Source organism: Pseudochaenichthys georgianus, chromosome 6 (genome assembly GCF_902827115.2).
Source record: "Pseudochaenichthys georgianus chromosome 6, fPseGeo1.2, whole genome shotgun sequence".
NCBI classification, from domain to species: domain Eukaryota; kingdom Metazoa; phylum Chordata; class Actinopteri; order Perciformes; family Channichthyidae; genus Pseudochaenichthys; species Pseudochaenichthys georgianus.
The window spans coordinates 19,017,396-19,034,114 of NC_047508.1; the positions used below are offsets into that span (position 1 = coordinate 19,017,396).

Here is a 16,719-nt window from a genome sequence, read left to right on the forward strand (position 1 = left end):
AGAATACAGGAACAAAATCTCAAATATTCATAATCCTTCTTTAGAATTTCAATTGAACTCCGTAAGGATTGTTCAATTGAAATTGTTTAAGTGACTAATTGGATATTTCTTCTCCCTCTTTATTATTATTTAGCATAAGATAGTAGAGAAAAAGGAAGTGCAGAGGGGAAAGAAAGACATTTGACAAAGGCAACCTTATTGGTCAGAATCAATATGTATTTTTTTTTTAATGTTACTTGGTTCTGTTTTTTTAAACCAGTCAACTACCAAAATGCAACAAGTTGCCAGTAAAAGGATTTCACACAAATAGACCCTACCTCACATACAGTTTTAATATTCTTAAGTGTTTACGATGACTGTTCTTGTCATGTCATCTTGTGAATTCTGCAGCCTCATCAATATTCAACCGTATGCTTGGTGTGTCTCACCACTGACATGCAGTTCCATAGCTATGCATTCATGTTGAAGCATCTGACAAATATTAAATTGGAGTAATGAAGCTTTTGCCTGAATTATAAATAACAAAACATCAGAACAAGAAACAGAATAGTGAAAAACTCTAAAGGCAGGTAATATTGTCAAAGAGTGTCACACTTTAAATAGCAGTCTTGATGTTAGGGAAATAATTGTCCTAGACTCCTAGATATGACGTGCATGACCAACCCTGATGTCTGTTGTCTCCTTTAAGGAGATAGGCTGCTTCAGCCATAATGTGTTGTTCCCATTCTATGGCCGGGCAACCCTAGGTCCCAGATGGTTTATTGTTGTGGGTGCACTGGGACACTTCCTTCTCTGTGTTTGTGGACTCCAAGGTGTGAAATCCTCGAGGCCATAAGTGTCAGACACAAGTAACTCAGTGTTCCTAACTGTTTAGGCTATCTTCTCAAATATGTTGATTACTCTCTGCGAAACCAGTTAAATGGGCTAACGAGAGAGAGGCGCTCCAGATTTGACGTGGCAACTCTACCGTGAAGTCAGAACCTCTGGCTCTTGGACTTGGACTTGTGATGCGAATTCTCCGGCGGAAGCTCCAAATAAACCATCAGTGTTTGACATCAAAGCTCCTGCTCTTCCCGTGTCTCTTTCCTGAGTCGGTGACTCCCACTGCATTGCTGCACAGAAGTTTCCCTTACACTTGGTTGTGAGTATGTTAGTTTGAAATTCTCCCTAGTAGGGATGCTCTGATTGATCGGTCACCGATCGAGATCGGCCGATACTCACTCTCTACCGATCGATCGGTGCTCTCTAAACATGCCGATCGCGAGAGCCGATCGCATGACTTAAAATACATGACACTTTTCTCTGTGTGCGGCAAAACAAGCTCGCCAAAATGGCTTCACCGGTCTGGCATTATTTTAAGGTGTCCGAAAAAGACAGTAAAATAGTGGTATACAACGTGTGTGAAGCAGAAATCCTGCAGCTCCGCCCGCCGGACTGGTAAGCGCAGCGAAACACACACACAGGGAGAACCAGCCCGCAGTGCATTTCCTCATATTCTAAACGAGAAATTACGGTAGCAAATCACCCGGTTCTTTACGACCAGAACTATTGTTAATGGGATACAAACCGGAGGAACCAGGCATGGAGGGAGGTGGCAGAGACAGTGGGTGAAACTGGTAGGTTTTCGCCTGTTTGGGGAGTTTATATATATATATATATTGCTCGCATAAAATCCCCGGGGTTTTTTGCTTTGTATGTCGGGGGCGGGAGATTCATGTGATTGGTTGTTGGTCGCGTTGGTCGCAAAAAATCCCCAAGCTTTCAGACACGCCCAGCTCCAAGATTTTTGAAAAGCTGCTGTGTGGACATACCGTAAGAGTTAGACCTAACACACTTAGCTATTTATCTACCTCTGGAACAAGCTAAACTAGTTATTATAAATATATGTATTCTTCATTGTCGGGTCACTCATTACTGGATCAGTGAGCTGCATGAGATACTGACAGGCTGTCAGGAGAGGGAGAGAGAGGGCTTCCGCTAATTTCTCCCGTGTTATTATCCAAAGTGAATGTAAACTTGAATAATGTACATCATTTGAATGTAATAATTAAGTTGATTGTTGTTTGTGGAAGCTCCAGTGAATGAGCCCCATTAACTGAGTTTTAAACATCACTTTAAATGGAAGATTTAAAGTGATGTTTAAATCTTCCATTTAGGCCCCCCCAGTCGATCGGATCTGCGATCGGTATCGGCTGATACTGATTCCGGCGATCGGCCCCGAAATTGGCGATCGGAGCATCCCTACTTCCTAGTAATTTTCCAAAAGATACTGAGCCCTATAAACCATGAATTTGTACCTGACTGTTCTTTACAATGGAATTCTCCTGCTCCAGGATTTGATAAATGTCTCAGCACAGTTCCAGTTCCCCTGAGATATAAAAGCTTTCCCCAACACCTAGTGGGGGAATCTAGGCTAATACTGCTCCATATTGAACCCGTCTCTCTGCCTCCAGGGAGCAAATGCACTTTTAGCAGCCTCTATTGTGCCAAGATTCCCTTCTCCTCCCATGGTCTTGAAGAGTTTTTTTTGTCCTAAGTAATTTTACAGCTGTAAGTTGGCCTTTATATCTAAAAACAGGTCCCTTTCCCACAGAATGTCACTTCTCCCAGAGAAACCTCATCTCTGTGAACCAAATATGATAGTGCTGATATTTTCAATGTTATGATATAGCGGCATCCTTAAATTGAACAAGAGAGCACATCAACACAAAGTGACCTACTGAACACTGCATGCTTTATTTTTCTAAGTGGAGGCACTATTTATCAGACTACAATAGCCACATTACATCACGTTCAGTATTGAGATGCAAGTCCTCAATTTTGCTGCTATAATATTGGCTGTTCTTTATGATGACACCACTATTATAACACCCTGTAATGCCTGTAGATATTTTTCTTTTGTGTTGGTACCAAATTAATCTGGAGAACCAGCTTTCCAATTGATGACTCGGAAGCAATATTTTATTATACAACATAAAACAGGATGTTTTAATGACCAGAAGTTCATGACTGCACGGTGCTGGTACTCTTATTTGCACAATTATAATAATAACTGATGAATGATAACCATTTTTTTTAACAGAATCTGACATGGTTCTATGGCAAGGGTCGGTATTGTCTCCTACTGGTTCTCTCTTTAACACTAGTTCAATTTGGGTCACTTGTGACAACTTGTGCTAAACTAATACTAAATATAGATTATTTATCTAATTTTGTCCTACAATATCTGTGCAAAAGTATGTTCCTCATTCTATGTTTGTCTTATCTTATCTGACACACACACACACACACACACACACACACACACACACACACACACACACACACACACACACACACACACACACACACACACACACACACACACACACACACACACACACACACACACACACACACACACACACACACACACACACACACACACACACACACACACATATACATATTTAGGTTTTGAAAATGACCTCCTGACCACTTGATGTTTGTTCCTAGGCTGCTGGGTAGCTGTTGTGTGTATTTAGAGAGCAGGTTTAACACCATAGATCCACTGCTTTTCACAGAGGCACTGGCAGCCTGGGTGCTCTCGTGCTAGCCAGCTCCCCTGAAATCAATATCCACCTCTCACTCATCTCTGGCTTAATGTATATGGAGATTCTGCTAGTGTAAATTCTGCCAGCTTTACTCTGGACTAAGTCTTCTTACTTTGTGAAACATTGTTGGCACAGTTGCAAAACCTCCCAAATGTGCAACAATATAAATTCAATTGTGCAATTGTCACATGATCCAAAAAAGAGCTTTAGTGAGCAGATGTGGGGGCTTAGATTTGGCGAAAAAGGCAGAATAGATATATTATTGTGTCATTGGATGATAGGAGAGTATTCTGACTGATGGTTGTGAGTGCTATTCTGATTTATAATGTGTATTTTTGATGTACAATTTTTCAAATTACCTTAAAATACAAAGAGGGAAAAAGCACAATTGTCCTATCACAATATGTTTTGGTTTTATTCTGAGTAGCAGGCCTTGCTAAGGGACTTTGCCAGTCTCTGAAAATGATTGGCAGTGTGGACACCTCATGTCAAACGCTGATAATCTGCAGTTTCAAGAGATAAGCCGCAGTGTCTGTGTTGAGTCTACAGCAGGGTTGTTTTAGGTTTTTGACATAATTTTATTACAAATGTTTTATTACGCAAGAGTTGATGCTGAGTAGAGATGTCCCGATCCGATCACGGGATCGGAGCCGATCACGTGATTTTTAAAAGATCGGAATCGGGAGAAAAAGATCGGGAATCTTTTCTTTTAAAAAAAAAAAAAGATTGTATTTAATGTTACAAAACAAAAATGACCATGTTCACGTCTTAAAGTCATCCTGAGGCCTTAGTTTTGGTTTAAAATTACACAACATCATGTATGTGTTGCTTCTTTGGGCTTGTTTTCATAGACCTGGTTGCTTATTTCTCTCAATTCTGGCAACAGAGTGGGCGCAGTGTCTAATAGTAGCAGTAAGCTAACGAGAGGCTACGTTCAGCTGGTGACTCGGGAGTCGGCACAGAGAACATGTCAGCAGTTTGGAAGTATTATAAAATTGAAAGCGAAGGCAGTGTAACAGCCAGATGCAATGTTTGCAAGAAGGAGGTTCCGCGTGGTGGAAAGAACAGAGCTACGCTCAACACGACCAATCTAATACGCCAACTGAGAAACAAACGCCAACAACAACATGGCGAGTACACTAGGGCTGTACCCGAATATTCGTTTGTTGGAGTACTATTCGGGTTTCAATTTCGTTATTCGGAAATTCGTTTTCTTTTTTTTTTTTTTCAAATTGAATTTATTTAAATCTCCAATATCAACGTAAGAGCTTGTGCCTCTTTGGGGGGTGCTAACACTTAACCATAAACGTTATCGTTTACTTTCTCCGTCTTTATCATAGACTGTATATATGGTCTTTATATGTAGATATTACTTTTCTCCGTTAATCTCCGTCGTTGTTTCCAAAGCAACAACAACTTCCTGTCAACAGCGCTACCTCTCCTTCAAAATAAAAGCATGTCCACAAATAGCAAGCCAAGCCATATTACACTTAAGACATATACAACTGCAACGAAAGTAACAAACACAATGCGATATCCTTTTCAATTTCAAAGAACACAAATTGGGTTACATTAACAAATAACTATAAAACAACAATACTGTAGAATAACAAAATGAATGCCGTGAATACACCGAAACACACGTGTTGAAGTCGCTGCTGATTACTATTGAATTGTGTTACTCCAGTAAGATGGAAATATAATACTTTGTTTATTCATGTTATGTTAAGCTGCTGTTGTTCATTGCATTATTACTAGACTAGTTAGTCTTAAGGCTAGAATTCTGCACTAAGCCACATTTTTATTTTATTATTTGTGACTGAATGTGAACTTGTGAAGCTGGTCAAGCTACCTCTTTCCAGTCGAGTTATTTTTGTTTTGTTACTGCACTATCTGCCCTCAATTTGTTTACATGGTTATTTTGTGGTGGACCACTGATGAGCTTTATTTTGTTTTGATCCAATGCTGCACAACTGAACTGATCCAATGCTGCTGTGAACAAAAGAAGCTATATCCATGTTGGATATAATGGATAGTTGGGTACTGTCATTTAAATAAAAAAAATAACCTTAAGGGACAACTTGAATGCTTTTTTCCTTTTTTTTCTCTTAATGCATTGCATAAAGATCGGATCGGGAAAAATCGGTATCGGCAGATTGTCAAAATCAAATGTTCGGAATCGGATCGGGAGCAAAAAAAGGTGATCGGGACATCCCTAATGCTGAGAGATCCTTATTACGTCATGGGTTTACTGTCAGCCTGTTAAGACCTCTTTGGTCATCATGGTGCTCTGTGCTGACTGGTTTTCTTTCTGCTTCATGATTTTCTCACGTTATGGCAATTCTTTGACTAAAGACAAGTTGTTAAATAGCTATCATTGTAATGTCAAGCATTGTATTTTTTAAGCAGTAGTATGTGTGCAGTCTCGGTGTTCCTAATAGAGTAGTCAGGTGAGGGGAGAAAGTAATACTGTGTTAGATTACACTAAAAGGAAACTTGTGACACTCAGTCGTAGTTTTCTTTGCCAAGTAATTAGGCATCGCCTTAACCTTTTAAGGAGACCTCAGGTTTCCATGTCATGGGAAAATCACCTGACTTCACTCTTAAAGTGATACTCTACCCAAAATATATCTTTTGGGTATTCAACTATCTTTGTATATGAACATTTGGCTGTAAAAAGGCATTTTATCTGATAGCGGCCATGAACAGACGACAATGCTACAATGCCCTCCAACAGTGACTAGGTTGCACACAGGAAATAAACCAAAGAATGACCATAGAAACTAGGGCTGTACCCGAATATTCGTTCGTACAAAAAGGAAGCCAAGCCAAATTACACAAGTTAAGACATATACAACTGCAACTGCAACCACTGTTGCAGGAATTGCTTTTCTGTACTGCCTCACTTTAGTCCTCATGACTCCCAGCTTCTAGCATTCCCCAATGCACCCCCCCCCCCCCCCCCCCCCCCAACTGTTATATTGTGTTCGGGTACATACATCTTGCTCTGATCTCTGTCGTGATGCACAGGGGTGACATTGATATTCATCCTCATCTAACTTCTGGTATGGAAGGGTACTTTTTTGTTTTAATGTCATATTGCTTTAATCCACAATACATGTATGTTGATGATGCAGCATTTGGCCACCATTTTATTTTTACCTGCAGCATTTATACCAGATATAAAAAACAAAACTTACCAGAACATGAGGCTTGGCACCACTATGGGAGATACCACGGCTACTGACTTGGAGATGCCACAGAAACAACCAAACTGTAAAAGCCTTCTGCTTCTGTAAACAACTAATGTGTAGTTGAACTACAGTTCAGAATCTGATGGCTTTTTCCTTGTAAACCCAAGCTATTGATGTCATTTTGACAATGTTGCAATAATGTGGTAAGTTCCCAAAAACACATGTTGGATAAATCAGTTTGTTGTAAATGACAGTTTTCAGGCCATACAGCCAATGATCTGTTGATGTTATCTTATCCAGACTCAAACAATGGCATCAATGCTAGAAAAATATTTAAATCAGACGTAATTGTTACCTTCCTAAATACAAAGTCAAATTAGATTGTGGATTTGGAAAATCTTGACGTCCGTAGAGCTTATTCGAGGCTGAGGAGAACAATGTCATACCTTTCATACCATGTCTCCTGTTATACAGTCTGTATTAAAACACCCCTGTTCTCCCCTTGATGACTACAAGTCTTACAGAGTGCTTTCAGTTGTACTTAAGGTCTGAATCATTCACTAAACAACCTTGTTATCAGAGCCTAATTTAAAGACAACCTGTGGCCCACAGCCACAGGTTGCTCATGAAGATAAATTGACATTCATGTTGAATATTTAGGTAATTCATATGCTGAATGTTGTGCTCTAAATCAAGTAGAAAAATGGTGTCGGTTACTGCTTATATTTAGAGCATTTCTTTAATAGTTGGTAAACACTTAGACCGTTAATCTTTTCTTTTTTTTAATGAAAGTAGTGTAAAACAGTGCAGTGAAGTAAACCTTCAGATATATATTTCCAAAACAGTCAGTTTTACCAGTTTACCCCTTTTATAGACATTGCGCAGGAAGATATCATTTAGTTAAATACACTGCTCTACAGCTCTGTTTGTGTACCTTGCATCACAACGTTTGTTCTTTTTCTTTCTAGGGTGCAATCTGTAAGGCCTATATAGGATAAACCTTTATATTTTAATATGTTTAGTCTATTCTGTATCCTTGTCATTATCAAGGGAACGGTCATGCGTACAAAAGCATTGGGACATGACATTGAGGCGTGTGGCGTAGTGGGTTGTCCGTAGGTGTTCGGTCAGGGGGTCACAGGTTCAAACCCCGCTGCAGTCAGCATGTCGTTGTGTCCCTGGGCAAGACACTTCACCCCAAATTGCTCCTTTGGGGATTGCCCACAGTATTGAGTATGTAAGTCGCTTTGGATAAAAGCGTCTAACAAGTAACATGTAATGTAACATGAGCCCCATGTTAGATTGTTGAATATTGGTCCCATGTTGCTTACTTTTATTGTGCCAACCCATACTTAAACCTAATGGCACAGACAATACGCCCCAGAGTAAGAGGTTACAGTATGTTGTAAAGCTTTTGAGTTGACTTAATATTAAGTACCCTTTGACCTTGTGTCATTCCTGTCAAATCTAATCTGCTATCATTATGAGTAGTGAGTGCTTAGTTTCTGTACCCGAGTCTCAGTCTTCTGAATATCCAGCCTTTTTGCAGTGAGGATGATGAAGCTTATGGTCTGTTTGTCCGGTGTTTTCACTGGTCAAACAATAAACCCTTTTATAACCAGTGGCACCCATCAGACTCTATTTTCCCTTTTGATTAAAAATTGAGATCCAGAAGCACATGAAGGACATCTAGCCTCTAAACACACACTGACTTATATTTTGCTTTTGATCTCCCTTCATTGCATAGCCCTGTGTTACCCAACTTGCTTAAAAGTGTTTTGATATTATCAGTGATTTGCCTGCAATGTGGTGTTAAATAGATCCATAAAATCTAATATTAGATTATCAGGCTGTTGTTATCACTGATCAGTTTTTCTCTGGATCTAGACACTACTCATGTAATTATTCACACCATTCCTATTGTTTCCCTTAATGGAGCCAGAGACAGAACCATAAATCAGTGGGCAGGACCTGGCCTTGTCCACTCCTATGATTCAGTCTTGGCTCTCTTGCTGGGAAAGTTGGCGCTCTTGGCTCTCAGTGCTCGGATGCAAATGTTACCTCCTTGCATGTTTGAGTTATACAATATGCATGAGGCAGTGTTTCAACCATCAATAACCATATCGTTTTCAATATCAGGGCTTGGGTGGCTAATAGCTCCCAAGCTGTATTGCATTCGACTCGTTACTCTACAAGTAGAAATTGGTAGTAGGAGACTGTGACAATCTCACACCAGGGTTTTAAATGCTGTTTTTGTGGGTAATTGGTAGGGATGCACGATATTGTTTTTTTGAAACCGATACCGATAACTTCCTGCATCTCAAGACCGATACCGATAACCGATAATATTATAATATATATATTAAATGTACCTGTAGTTTTTGCACACCTGGTGGTAAAAAAAAAGACTAAGTGAGCAAATGACATGAGCATTACTACTATGAACAAAACAAAGCCAAGAACAGTTTTGACTCTTCAAAGTGACCATATTTATTTTCCCAAATAAAGTGCCTTTTTCAAAAGCCTCGTCGATAGGTAAAAGCCCCGGTGCCTTTGCAGCTGGCTTTGGATTCGCCGCTAGTTTAGCAGCGCAGACGTCTTCGTACGCTTTTAACACACCATCGTAGCGATGGCGATGTTTCAGGTGACTAATCAGGTTGGAAGTATTATAGCTCGTTGCCTTTTTCCCTCCTCGTGGAACTTCTGCATTGCATTTGTTAATACAAATAGCAAGCGAACTATCCAACTCTGAAACTTTGAAATAGTCCCATACTACCGACGACATGTTTGTTTACTGTCCTGGCTTCACGGTCGCACACCATTTACGTCACAGCCAGACATGAGTTAGGGAGCGCTGGATTTGTGAAGAACTCCCCTCTTCCTAAACCACTAATACCACAGTACTGGCAAAACGGGAGGAGCCGAGTGAAAAACAAGCGACCCTCATCCCAATCCACCCACACCGCAGTATTTCTTTCTTTTTTTTTACCCAAAAAAAATATTGTATATTATCGGGGCTATTAATACTTTTATCGGGATGACGTCATAATTCCTAATATCGGGCCGATAATTATCGTGCACCACTAGTAATTGGTTTATTGTTGGACAGCATAACAGAGGTAGATGGGAATAAATGGAAAGGGATAAAGGCAATCTCCTACTCTTGCACTTTGACATGGCATGTTTTATTGCAGTGCGAATCGGTCCCAAGAACAGACCTAAACGCCTAGTCAGAGTGAGGAAATGTATGTAGGACAGCTGGGAGTGTGTATTAGAAAGTAGTTTTGGAATCCTTCCATTCAAACCATGTCACTTTCTGGGTCAGTGCTTTCAGTTGCTTTTGAATCTTTTTACATGTAATACATGTTGTTCTTGTATCATATGCCATGCATTTCATAAGCTTTTGTGTGGGACTAAATGGGTAAATGAATCAAATAGATAATAAAGCTGTTTTAGTTAATATGAGGAAGTCATGGTTCTTCCTTCCCTCTCCACCAAGTCTCTCTGTTTTCCTTCACTTGCTGTCTGTGTTTTGCTTACATCTTCTCTAATGCCTCCCCTCTTTGTCTTTGCCCCTCAAGCGCTGTCAGCTCAGGGATTCTCTCTCAGTTCACTTCTTATTTAGGTTAGACGTACTCAAGTGTTATGGCTTCCTCGTTTGCTCAGCGTTTGGGATTTAAAGGCAAAGATTGCGTCACAGCTGCCCAACCCATTTTACAGTTGTTGGTTTTCCGTTAGATCATTAACTGTGGTGTCATAGGCAGAGATCCATGGCTTTGCATTATACTGATACTGAAAACCTTAGTAGGTATTAGGGATATTTTAGTGAAGTTCTTCTACCTGTGAAATGGCAACAATCCATCACAAATATTCATGTTATAGGTTACTGTTGCAAATATTGTTTAAATGTCATAGAGACAAACTTCTTGTAGTTACCATTATATTGCAATTGTGGATGTGATTTTTTTTTTTTAAGGATTCATATTAATGTCAGTAGTTTACTAATATATGTGTGTGTTTTTTTGCTGCTTGTTGTTTTGATTTGGTTTTCAGATTTGTGGCTTATCGCACATCCCAGCTGTTGGAGAATGCATTGTTCTATGCACGGGCAGGATTTTAAAGCATTTTAAGGGAATACAATAATAAAAAAACGAATTGGGTTTTGAAAACAGTATTTGTATCGGTAAACAATTAACAATATACTGTATTTTAAGTAGAAGCATTTAGAGTGAGAGTACATTTTAAGATTCAAATTGGTGGTGTATTTAAAATACTGTGAGATTCCTTCAGTATTCCTGGATTCACATCCTATTAGGGTGTGTATTTGTTTTGTGTTTTGAGTAGTACTCCTTCATGTTTCTGTTGACTTAGTAAACACAAACTGTTTTCTTAACATGAAAAAAAATGGACATTTCTTCTTGCTGCAGTGATCAGTTATACTTTCACCTTCAATTACCTTGTTGAATTCGATGATGGATTGTCAAGTAGTTCCTTAGTGCTAAATATATGTTAGCTGGAGACTGTCAGTAACCATATGTTTGAGGGTGGTTTGTGTGCATGTGGTAAACAGACGTTTGGCCCCGAAAGACGTTAGCGGCTCCCTTAGGAGTGAGAATGGGTTGGGTGGAGCTCCACCCTCCTTCACACAGTGGTGTGACCAGGAGGAGCATGGGAAGGAGAGACACCGGGAGTCAGGCAGTCGGTGTGTTTTTACCGTGTGGGTTAAAGTGAAACCTTATTCTTACTTTTGTTTTTCTGCAGGTGAGACGAGCTGCTCCCACAAAGGCTTCTGGATGCGGTGCCTCCTGCGGCTCAGGTGAAAGGTAAGCTGAGCCCTTGCCTGCGGGCACACTCTTTATTGTCTTAATAATGTATTCGCTGGGTTACGGTGGCGAGCTATCAGTTTGTACCTAGAGTTAATCAAGTGGTTTGCATGCTTTATTCACATGTCATTTCCCAAGTGTTTATCTATTCATTTTTAACTCACTTTTTGAGCAGAAGAGAGAATTGGACCATGTCTCTCAAAGTGTGAAGTAGATCTGTTTTATGCCGGTTTTTACTGTACATTTGCTCTCTAGCTTTTTGATCACAGTGTCAGTTATCGCTGTTAAAGCTTGTTGACTTCTGCATTCCCAAGTGAGCAATTATGTGTCGGCTACAAAGTTGAAGCCCAGGGCAGCATTGAAAGAAGATAAACTGTTTGACAGAACTGTGAGCGGCAGCTTACAGGGTGTGTCAGATTCGTTTGGGTTAGAAGGAGTACATGTTTGGGTTGCACAAGGACAGTCGGCTGCAGAGTGGGACTTCAGATAGATACGCAAAGCCCTAAAACCGGTGGTTTGCCTGGAGAACATGTTGATCTTTCATTCAGTGGCAGAGGAAGTGTAATGACTAATTACTATTTCTTTTTTCAGCATTGGATCCTGAGCACACTGTGTATTTTGCTCTTTATGGTGTTTGTTGTAAAAACAGGATTTGAGTCATTCAGCTGTGTGACACATCTGTCAATGGGGCGTAAAGATAGAAACTAGGTGATCTTATTCAAATAATTGTTGAGTAAAGTACCTTCAGTTGTGATAGTATTAGACTGATAGACACATTGAACTTGCATTGCTGTAGTATCTGGAGTTTCCTGCTTTGCTGTTGCATACAGACCTAAGGTTTTAGCAGACTGTAGCCATGAAAACATACCACTGGCCTGCTCATATCAGTCAGGAAGCATTTTAATTCAGCCTTGCCCAAGTTGTTTATCTTGGCATGTGTTTGCAGCATAGAGATGCATGAGTTTGAGCTACAAATGACACATTAACCAGGCAGAATGTCTCAACCAGTACCCATCCGCCCACATCTGGGCTACTTTAGTCCCACTTTTTTGTCTGTCTTTGAAAGCCACACACATTCAGACTATCTGATTTACTTGTGTTGAGATAATGGTTATAAAAACATTATAGTTTATGTTTCTGTGCAATGATTGAGTGGTTTCATAGTTCTCTTATCTGATTTGTGCTTCATTAATAAGGCTTAGTTTTGACCACACAATGTGCACATAATAAAAAAATCATACACTGGGTCAACAGACGCAGGATGTTTTTATTTTTCTTCATGTTCCCAATCTTTCAAATCAGCAGTGAATCACTGTTTGTTTCAGATACACCATATACACGCTTTGAAGTTAAAACTGTGTTCCCAATTTGGTCTTTCTCTTTTTTTAAACAGTATAGTATTAATTTATGGTTTTAAGTGCAACGAGAGTAGCGTGATGGAACAATGAGATGTACTGCTTGCGTCATACCCTAAATTATCATAGGCCCATACATTTTTAGTATGTTTGTCTGGACCTGGTCAATGAAAGACTCATATATGAAGGGCATGACCTTCTAAAAATGTATCTAAAGGACAAGTAGTTCCAAGTGGGTTGACAGGCAGAATAGATCAACAGGAGGAGTACTAGTAATGCTTAATACCAACAGGGGACAGTTTGAAATCAAAGTGTTCTGTTATTCGGTTGTACTGATCCTCAAAGGGGCAATTTGTTAGCCGACTGGGGCCTTTCTGTCTGCAGTTTGCATTTTCTCCCTGCACCTGCATAGTTTTTCCAAAGCCATGCAGGTGAGGTTAATTGGCAGCTAAGGATGTGAGCGTGGATGTTTGTGTGTCATCATGTGTCAGCCCTGTGATTTTTGTAGGTCTTCTGCTTCAAAGTAAAAGGATGGATGATACTTTAACATAAAATAGCATCTTTAGGAGAGCTATTACCGATTGTCCATTCTTGCTTATAAATACAATAAATTGTGTGAATGATTAGCACTCTGGCGAGGACAAGCCTGTGTATTTTGTCAGTGAAAAGCCTGGGAGCGGCTGACAGCTCCTATTAAAGTGTCTGTCATTGTGGGATTGATGAAGGGACAGAAAGGTGACGGGTGGTAAACAAGAAAGTGAGGATGGACAGGATGTGGGAGTTGTTGATCTGTTGACCAAAACCTTCATTATATTTGTCTAATGAGGCACTCGGTCCTAGCAAAATAGTGAAGTGAATGTTGAATACAGCATCAGACAGATGGATAGATTGCCACTTATACTCTAGGGTTGCCAGGTGTGAAGAAAATATGGTAGTAAAATACATTTTGTTGGAGAAAATAATGTGTAAAACATGGAAACCCCTTATAGGTGTACTATATATTGTTATTCTCCGAATATTTTGGGTTATCCATCACAACTAAGCATGCAGTTAACATTTGGCACTATTCATGCACTAAGAAACTGAACAGTTTATCACAAAAAGCTTTTATACATTCATTATTATCTTCTTCAAAGGGATAACAGCCTGCTGAAGTCAGGCTGTGCAATCTTTTGTTTTGCATATATTATGGCTTTTTGAGAAACGTAGAAACGTGACTAGTCAAAACGTTTGTCTCTTGTTGGAGAAGATTAAATAAATACGGGAATTGCTATGGCAAAGAGTATTTACATAATCTTGACTGGTATTGTAAAAAGGGGCTGGAGGCAACTTTAGTGTTTGCTATAATTCAAGAAACTATTGATTTTTCAATTGTAATTATGATGTCAGAACGGTTTGGATACACCCTGCAATAGAATAAGGTGATTTCACATAGACAGCAGTAGAAGGGGAGCACAGTGGCTGTTTAGTTATTACACCTATAGAAAGGTTTAGCCTCATTACATTACGTACATGTAGCTTCTGTGGTGGCTTGTGACACAACTATCAAGTGACTGCTTTGACTAAGAGCAGAACTTTTAGCTAATTGACCCAATTACCCCTTATTCAGTGTTTTGCAAATCATGAACAAGGCTTACTGTGACGGGATTCACAGGGCTGCACATAACTGGTGCGCAGGTGCGCATATGCACCCCCCGCCAAAAAAAGAGCACCGGATCATTTGAAAAAAAAACGAGAGAACGAACAAACTAGCGAGCTCACTAGCGCGCCTCCCCCCCCCCCCTCCCCGTTCATAAAGTCAAGAACCCCTCAAAAGGTCCGGTTTATTTCATTTTAAGGATGAGCACCAAGCAACATCTCCAGGTACTCCTTTTGAGAACCAGGGCAAAAAAGTTATGTGCACCCCTGGGTATTCATTTATCTTTGGTGTGAGAGCACCGAGAAGTCCAATATAGACAATCGGCCAACTTGTTCTCCTTTTGGTAAGAATGTATGTGTTGTGATGAGATAAGAGAGGCTTGGAGTTTGGTAATTGGTGTTAGTTGGCTTGTTCTTTCTATCATTCTTTTTTGGATATATAAACCTGGAACTAACTAACTATGCATTGACAAACAAAGCTGTTTCTAGCCAGCAGCATTCACCAACCTTGTGTGTGCTAAATGTTTCTGTGTAGGTGTGTGATCGCTAATAATCTTTTTTTAGACTTCTGCTCATTCCCCCCACAGTCTCTGCTTTGCTGTTTGTTCATTCATAAAGTCCTATAGCTGCAGTATAGGAAGTTTTTCTTCCAGTTGAATACTTATCAAATGTTCTTTGCTCCACGGTTTAGCTGGAAAGCAGGTTTATATTTATAGTAGGGCTGTCAGTCGATTAAAATATTTAATCGCGATTAATCGCATGATTGTCCATAGTTAATCGCGATTAATCGCACATTTTTTATCTGTTCTAAATGTACCTTAGAGGGATATTTTTCAAGTTTTTAATACTCTTATCAACATATGAGTGGAGCGTGCGTGCGTGCGCAGACCCTGTGATGGATCGTTGGAACTATGTGCAACTCAAGGCATATGCTCGAACGGGAGCTGCCTGGACACTGCAATCATGTTGCGTGCACTTAGTGTGCTGACTTTTCGTACAATGTCCCACTGTCTGGCTACCTGCATAAAGTCAAGTGCTCGGCGAAATGTCGCTCCTCTGTACCTAGAGGAGGTGAGGTGCCCCCTAGAGGAGGTGAGGTGCCCCCTAGAGGAGGTGAGGTCCCCCCTGGAGGATGTGAGGTCAACCCCCAAATAAAGCAGGTTAAAATAATTAAATTGCATACATCTTTTAGTAAACACTGAAAACGGGTCCCACAGACCCAAACAGCACACAAAGGTTAAAAGTCAGCATATAATAGCCTAATGTTAAAATGTGCTAAATATACACACTGCAAAAAACTAAAAAGAGAGGAGTAAAAGTAGCTCACGACAGGTGGGGCTTGAAAAGGCCCACCTGTTCAAAGTGGGGAATGGCAGAACAAGTTTGAGAACCACTGCCTTAAACCATGTGAACTTTCTCGTGTTGCCTATTCTTTCTCAGCAAACTTCCTGCTTTGCCATCAAACAGATACATAATTAAGTCCTTGTTAATGTAACGTAAATTGCTGTTGATCCCTGCCCCTTCCTTGTAGCAATTTTGGTATTTGAGTGCCTTGCTGAAGGGCACTTTGTTAAGCCCCATGCCCCCGGTACCGGGGGCAAAACGCAACAACTTGCAAGAAACAGCGTCTGAGGGCTTTTTAACATTTAAAAACCTATTAATGTGTCATACCCACTTAACGGGAAGAAACTCAGCTATCAGACAATATTAACCATTTTTAGCAAAACGAAACATAAGGCTAATAACAAAGGCTCTGAATTAGCCCTGAGCGAAAAAATGCTAACACACTTAGCACAGAACTCATGTTAAAATACCCTTATTACGTATCTGCACAAACAGATTCCAGACATATAAATATCATCACTGAGCGATCAGAACTCGCGGCGAAATGACAACAAACAACTAAACTAAACTAACTAAATTAGCTTTACGGGACCAAATCGGAAAATAAGTCTTACCGTTGCTGTGTTCTGATCAAAAGTTGTGTTCAATGACATTAAAACGATAGAAACGCTGCTGAAGGTTCATCCATAGGTTAATCCAATGTGTCTGTGTCACTTTGAAATGATTACTGATAATCCATCATTCCATTTTATGTCAACAACGGACAGTGGCG

At 40.0% G+C, this 16,719-nt stretch overlaps 1 protein-coding gene across 3 annotated transcripts in view; it reads left to right on the forward strand.

Moving 5' to 3' along the window:
* Positions 1-16,719, forward strand: part of osbpl5 (oxysterol binding protein-like 5) — a 56,484-nt gene that overhangs the window by 3,013 nt on the left and 36,752 nt on the right. For 2 of the 3 annotated variants that reach the window (XM_034084762.2, XM_034084759.2), the window contains exon 2: positions 11,549-11,610. The gene's annotated coding sequence lies outside the window, so the exon portion shown is untranslated. Of the gene's footprint in view, positions 1-962; positions 1,142-11,548; positions 11,611-16,719 lie in introns of those variants that run through there. The other variant, XM_071203476.1, reaches the window with a different exon arrangement.